The sequence below is a fragment of the Hypanus sabinus genome, chromosome 7, assembly GCF_030144855.1.
Source record: "Hypanus sabinus isolate sHypSab1 chromosome 7, sHypSab1.hap1, whole genome shotgun sequence".
Taxonomy (NCBI): domain Eukaryota; kingdom Metazoa; phylum Chordata; class Chondrichthyes; order Myliobatiformes; family Dasyatidae; genus Hypanus; species Hypanus sabinus.
Window position 1 is genome coordinate 39,121,661 of NC_082712.1, and position 7,453 is coordinate 39,129,113.

The 7,453-nt window shown below is 54.7% G+C and overlaps 1 pseudogene; it reads left to right on the plus strand.

Moving 5' to 3' along the window:
- The first annotated feature begins 5,011 nt into the window (after positions 1–5,011).
- LOC132396484 (uncharacterized protein K02A2.6-like) lies at positions 5,012–5,677 on the plus strand (annotated as a pseudogene).
- The last annotated feature ends 1,776 nt before the right edge of the window (positions 5,678–7,453 follow it).

The window sequence follows — 7,453 nt, forward strand, 5'->3', positions numbered from 1 at the left end:
CAAGCCCCAAGAGCGTCACTGAACTCAGATCATTTTTGGGCATGGTGAATTATTAAGGGAAGTTTCTTCCGGACCGTTCAAAGGTTTTAGCCCCACTGTATAAGCTGCTTCACAATGACACTAAGTGGCGGTGGGGTGAAGAACAGGAGGAAGCTTTCAAGAAAGTGAAAGAACTCCTGCACTCAGCGAAGCTGCTCGTTCACTATGACCCAGACAAGGAGATCACCCTTTCATGCGACGCTTCGTCCTATGGAGTCGGGGCAGTTCTCTCACACGTAATGGAGGACCGTTCAGAGAAGCCTATTGGTTTTGCTTCATGTACCCTGACGGCTGCTGAGAAGGGATATTCACAGCTAGACAAAGAAGGTCTGGCCTGTGGCGACCCACATTCTGTGCAGGCGAACCGGCTCACAAATAGCCTGCGCGCAGGGAGAGACTTTGGTAATGCACCTCTGATGTCATTTCCGCCTGAAGAAGGCGGGCGCTAGGGATTAAATGCCAGCGCCATGAAGTTTGAATAAACTAGTCTCAAAATGGCTTACCGACTGTGTGTCGTTCTTTCAGCGCTGTGTGTAGCACATCGCTACATTGTTGACCTCGACGGTCCAAACGGGATTTGGACCAAAGATGACCGACTCTTCATCTGTTCACGCTGTTTCGCTAAAACTGCCGACTTTCTGGACCACGCGTGTGGTTTGACCAAGCAGCAGCCCAGTTCCAGATTCGGCAGATATCCTCTGATTCCACACATTACTACCACGTGGTGAGCACCCTTGACCAGGAGACAGCCGCCCAGGTTGCGGATTTCATACAGTCGCCCCTGGAAGAAGGCAGATATGAAGCATTCAAAGCGCTGCTCATTGGGACCTTCGGCCTCTCACGGCGTGAGCGGGGTGCCCGCCTGCTTCACCTGGACGGTTTGGGAGGCACACTGCCATCAACATTGATGAACGAGATGCTGGCCCTAGCTGACGGGCACAAGCCCTGCCTCATGTTCGAGCAAGCGTCCTAGAGCAACTGCCCGAGGACATACATCTGCTGCTGGCCGATGCAGATTTCAGTGACCCCCCCCCCCCCCGAATGGTGGCGGCCCGGGCAGACGTGCTGTGGAAAGCCAAGAGGGAGAGCTTGGCATCCGTCCGTCAGATTACCAGGCCACGCGCCCAACAGCAGACCAGACCAGGCCCGGCAGGGGGGCACACACAACACAGAGGCAGGAGTGAGGAAAACAGTGAACAGTGGTGTTTCTACCAGTGGTGGGGCCCAAAAGCCCGCCGTTGTTGCCCACCCTGCAATGGCCAGGGCCAGCTGCCGCTAATGACTATGGCGGCTGGCCACCAGGACAGCCTCTTGTATGTCTGGGACAGTCAGGACACCGCTTCTTGGTTGACGCTGGAGCGGAAATCAGCATCTTGCCCCCGACGGGGTACGACACCCGCAACAGGAAGCCAGGACCCACCCTGAGGGCCACAAATGGCAGTACAATACGGACCTTTGGCACCCGCACAGTGCAGTTGCAGTTCGGCGCCAGCCGGTTCACGTGGGACTTCACACTGGCCGCGGTGGCCCAACCACTCCTGGGGGTGGACTTCTTGCGAGCTCACAGCCTGCTGGTCGACTTGCAAGGGAAAAGACGGGTACATGCCGAGACTTTCCAGACGTTCTCCCTGGGTGAAGCCAAGTTGCCGGCCTCACACCTGGACTCCATCACGCTGTCGGACAACGAATTCACCAGAATCCTGGTGGACTTTCCATCGATTCTGGCACCACAGTTCATGGCAGCCATGCCCAGACACGGGATACAGCACCACATCCTGACCCAGGGACGACCCCTCCACGCCCGCGCACAAAGGCTCCCCCCCGGAAAAGCTCCGCCTGGCGAAGGAGGAGTTCAAGAGGATAGAGGAATTGGGGATCGTACGGAGGTCCGACAGCCCATGGGCCTCACCCCTGCACATGGTGCCCAAAGCAGCCAGGGGTTGGAGACCATGCGGCGATTACCGCAGACTGAATGAGGCTACAACTCCAGACCGCTACCCCGTGCCGCACATACAGGACTTTGCAGCAAACCTGCACGGGGCAAGAATCTTTTCCAAAGTAGACCTCGTCCGGGGATACCATCAAATTCCGGTGCACCCTGAAGACATTCCCAAAACAGCACTCATCACCCCGTTCGGCCTGTTCGAGTTCCTCAGAATGCTGTTCGGCCTGAAGAATGCCGCACAGACGTTCCAGCAGCTAATGGATGTGGTGGGACACGACCTGGACTTTGTGTTCATCTATTTGGACGACATCCTTATAGCCAGCAGTAGTCGCCAGGAGCATCTGTCCCACCTCCGCCAGCTCTACTCCCGCCTGAGTGATTTCGGCCTCACGATCAAACCAGCCAAATGCCAGTTCAGTCTCGATACCATCAACTTCCTGGGCCACAGGATTACCAAAGACGGGGCAACACCTCTGCCCACCAAGGTAGACGCGATCCACCACTTTGCCCGGCCCAACACAGTCAAAGGCCTACAGGAGTTCGATGGTATAGTGAACTTCTACCACCGTTTCCTCCCCTCAGCAGCCCGTATCATGTGCCCTTTGTACACCCTGATGTCGGGTAAAGGCAAGGACATTACTTGGAACAAGGAGGTCGCGGCCCCTTTCGTTAAAGCCAAGGAAGCCTTGGCAGATGCCGCGATGCTGGTGCACCCCAGAACAGACGTTCCAACCACCCTCACGGTGGATGCATCCGACACAGCAGTCGGTGGGATGCTGGAGCAGCTCATCGAGGGGCGCTGGGGACCCTTGGCATTCTTCAGCAAGCACCTATGACCACCCGAACTCAAGTACAGTGCTTTCGACCGGGAGCTGTTGGCACTGAATCTGGCAATCCGGCATTTCAGGTACTTCTTGGAAGGCAGGCCGTTCACCACGTTCACGGACCACAAACCGTTGACCTTCGCGTTCATAAAGGTGTCTGATCCCTGGTTGGCTCGCCAGCAGCGACATCTGTCCTACATCTCCGAGTACACGACGGACATCCAGCATGTCTCGGGAAAGGGCAACGTCGTGGCGGATGCACTCTCCAGACCAGCTGTCCAGGCCCTGTCCCTGGGGGTGGACTGTGCAGCACTGGCGGAGGAGCAGCAGGCAGACGATGAGATGCCCAGCTACAGGACCGCAGTCTCGGGTTTGCAGCTGCAGGACTTTCTCGTAGGCCCAGGTGAGAGGACCCTCCTGTGCGACGTGGCTACCGGCCAACCTTGCCCCATCTGGAGGCGGCGAGCTTTCGACTCCATACACAGTTTGGCGCACCCATCTATCAGGACAACGTCTGGCTGGTCTCCAGCGAGTTCGCGTGGCAAGGACTTCGCAAGCAGGTCAGTGAATGGGCCAGAACGTGTGTGCAGTGCCAAACAGCCAAGGTGCAGCGGCACACTGAAGCCCCGCTGCAGCAGTTCGAACTCACCCACCGGAGGTTCGACCACATTCATGTGGATATCGTGGACCCCCTACCAGTGTCCCGAGGAGTGCGGTACCTCCTAACTATGGTAGACCGGTTCACAAGGTGGCCAGAGGCGGTCCTGCTCACCGACACATCTGCCGATTCCTGCGCCTGAGCACTGATTGCAACCTGGGTAGCACGCTTCGGGGTACCGGCCCACATTACCTCCGACAGAGGCGCCCAGTTCACCGCCAGCCTGTTGGTAACACAGCTGCACCACACCACTGCCTACCACCCACAGCTGAACGGACTGGTAGAGCGCTTCCACCGTCACTTGAAGTCGGCTCTCATGGCCCGCCTGAGAGGACCTAACTGGGTGGACGAGCTTCCCTGGGTCCTGCTTGGAATTCGTGAGGCGTCCAAAGAGGATCTGCATGCCTCATCGGCCGAGTTGGTGTACTCAGCCCCTGGCTGTCCCAGGAGAGTTCATACCAGCCCCAAGGGGGAAAGAGGAAGAACCCGCAGCAGTCCTGGACAGGCTACGCGAAAGGCTCGGCAACCTGGCCCCCGTACTGACTTCACTGCACGGACTGACCCCGACCCACATACCCAAAGACCCGCAGAACTGTAAGTTTGTGGTTGCACGAAGGGGCGGACACCGGGCACCGCTACAGCGGCCGTACGAGGGGCCGTTCAAGATGATCAGCAACAACGGGTCCACATACGTTCTGGACATTGGGGGGAAAGAGAAGGTTTTCACGGAGGACCGACTCAAACCAGCCCATGTGGACTTGGCGCAGCCAGTCGAGGTTCAGGCACCGCGGCGCAGAGGCAGACCTCCCAAACAGAGGCTGATCTAGACTGTGGACATTGGGGGGTGTATCGCCGGTCTGGGGGGGGGGGGGGTTATGTGGCGACCCACTTTCTGCACAGGTGAACCAGCTCACAAATAGCCTGCGCACGGGGGGAGACTTTGGTAATGCACCTCTGATGTCATTTCCGCCCGGAGAGGGCGGGTGATAGGGATTAAATGCCAGCGCCACGAAGTTTGAATAAACTAGTCTCGAAACGGCTTACTGACTGCATGTTGTTATTTCAGTGCTGTGTGTCGCACATCGCTACAGGGTATTGTTTTTGCGGTCAAACGTTTTCATCAGTACCTCTATGGATGTGCATTCACAATTTGTACAGACCATAAACCACTGATGAGCCTTTTTAGAGAGACCAGATGCATCCCACCGCTAGCCTCAGCCAGGATACAGCGTTGGGTTCTCACATTGTCAGCCCACCAGTATACTATCGTGTACAGAGCGGGTGGGGATAATGCAAACGCCGATGCGCTGAGTCGACTCCCTTTACCTGAGATGCCTGTTACTACATGTGTGCCTCCAGAGACTGTGTTTTCATTGGCGAGGCTGTCCACGACACCTGTAAAGGCGACCCAGATCAAGCAATGGACAGAGAGGGACTCAGTCCTGTCTCAAGTCAAGACTTTCCTTTTACAAGGTTGGCCCAGAGTCGTGGAAGGAGAGAAACTGAGGCCTTATGCCAAATGCAAGAAGGAACTGAGTCTGCAGAATGGCTGCATTTTCTGGACGGGCGAGGGTCATTGTGCCTCCCCTGGCCATTCACAGATTGTGGAGGAAATTCATGAGACTCACCCAGGGGGTGTCTCGAATGAAAAACCTTGCAAGATCCTATGTCTGGTGGCCAAGAATGGCTCAGGATCTGGAGAACAAGGTAAAATCATGCACACAATGTCAGACCAATCAGAACATGCCACCACCAGCTTCTTTGCACCCATGGGAGTGACCAGTCTACCCCTAGTCTAGGCTATATTTGGACTTTGCTGGCCCCTTTATGGGGCAGATGTTTCTTGTAATGGTAGATGCGCACTCTAAATGGATAGAAGCTCCCATCAGGAGCAACATCACAGCCCCCTCATCCATAGACAAACTCAGGCAAGTGTTTGCAGTCCACGGGTTGCCAGACACTCTCTGGTCACTGATAATGGCCCGACGTTCACCAGTGAGCTGTTCAGGGAGTTCATGCAGAAGACTGGCATTCATCACATTCGGACGGCCCCTTTCCACCCAGTCAAATGGTTTGGCTGAGCGGGCTGTTCAGACAGTGAAGGAAGGCCTGAAGCAGATGACCGGGGACTCTATTAGTACCCAGCTTTCACGTTTCCTGTTTAAATACCACCTCACACCACAGACTACAACTGCACGCACTCCAGCTTAGATGCTGATGGGGTGTAGGCCCAATTCAAGACTGGATCTGCTGCGACCAGACATAAAGGCAAAAGTGGAGAGAAAGCAGGAAAAGCAGGAGGGACATGATCAACAAGCGTGAGAGAGACAGTTAAAACCGGATGACAATGTCTATGTGAGAAACTTCAGCAGTAGCAATAATCAGCAATGGCTACCTGGGGCTATTCTTGAGCAGAGTGGTCTAGTCTCCTATGTTGTTAAGCTGACTGATGGACATGTTTTCAAGTCTAGTCAAGTCTAGTCACTTTTATTGTCATTTCGACAATAACTGCTGGTACAGTACATAGTAAAATGAGACAACGTTTTTCAGGACCATGGTGTTACATGCCACTACAAAAACTAGACTGAACTACATAAAAAGACAATACAGAGAAAGCTACACTAGAATACAGACCTACACAGGACTGTGTAAAGTGCACAAAACAGTGCAGGCATTACAATAAATAATAAACAAGACAATAGGGCAGTAAGTTAGTGTCAGTCCAGGCTCTGGGTATTGAGGAGTCCGATAGCTTGGGGGAAGAAACTGTTACAGTCTGGTCGTGAGAGCCTGAATGCTTTGGAGCCTCTTCCCAGACGGCAGGAGGGAGAAGAGATTGTATGAAGGGTGCGTGGGTCCTTCATAATGCTGTTTCCTTTGCAGATGCAGTGTGTAGTGTAAATGTCTGTGATGGCGGGAAGAGAGACCCCGATGATCTTCTCAGCTGACCTCACCATCCACTGCAGGGTCTTGTGATCTGAGATGGTGCAATTTCTGAACCAGGCAGTGATGCAGCTGCTCAGGATACTCTCAATACAACCCCTGTAGAATGTGCTGAGGATGCGGGGTGGGAGATGGACTTTCCTCAGCCTTCGCAAAAAGTAGAGACGCTGCTGGGCTTTCTTTGCTATGGAGCTGGTGTTGAGGGACCAGGTGAGATTCTCTGCCAGGTGAACACCAAGAAACTTGGTGCTCTTAACGATCGCTACCGAGGAGCCGTCGATGTTCAGCGGGGAGTGGTCGCTCCGTGCCCTCCTGAAGTCAACAACCATCTCTTTTGTTTTGTTCACATTCAGAGACAGGTTGTTGGCTCTGCACCAGTCCGTTAGCTGCTGCCCCTCCTCTCTGTAAGCTGACTCATCGTTCTTGCTGATGAGACCCACCACGGTCGTGTCATCGGTGAACTTGATGATGTGGTTCGAGCTGTGTGTTGCAGCACAGTCGTGGGTCAGCAGAGTGAAGGGCAGTGGACTGAGCACACAGTCCTGGGGGGGGGGGGGCCTGTGCTCAGTGTGATGGTGTTGGAGATGCTGCTCCCGATCCGGACTGACTGAGGTCTCCCAATCAGGAAGTCTAGGATCCAGTTGCAGAGGGAGGTGTTCAGGCCCAGTAGGCTCAGCTTTCCAATCAGTTTCTGAGGGATGATTGTGTTGAATGCTGAACTGAAGTCTATGAACAGCATCGGAACTTTTTTGTCCAGGTGGGTTAGGGCTGGGTGGAGGGGGTGACAATGGCGTCATCTGTTGAGCGGTTGGGACGGTACGCAAACCGCAGGGGGTCCAGTGAGGGGGACAGCAGGGTCTTGATGTGCCTCATGACGAGCCTCTCGAAACACTTCATGATGATGGATGTGAGTGCAATGGGACAGTAGTCATTTAGGCAGGACACTGAAGACTTCTTCGGCACAGGGACGATGGTGGTGGCCTTGAAGCACGTTGGAAGCTAGCTGGTCTGCACACCCTCTGAGCACTCTACCAGGGATGTTGT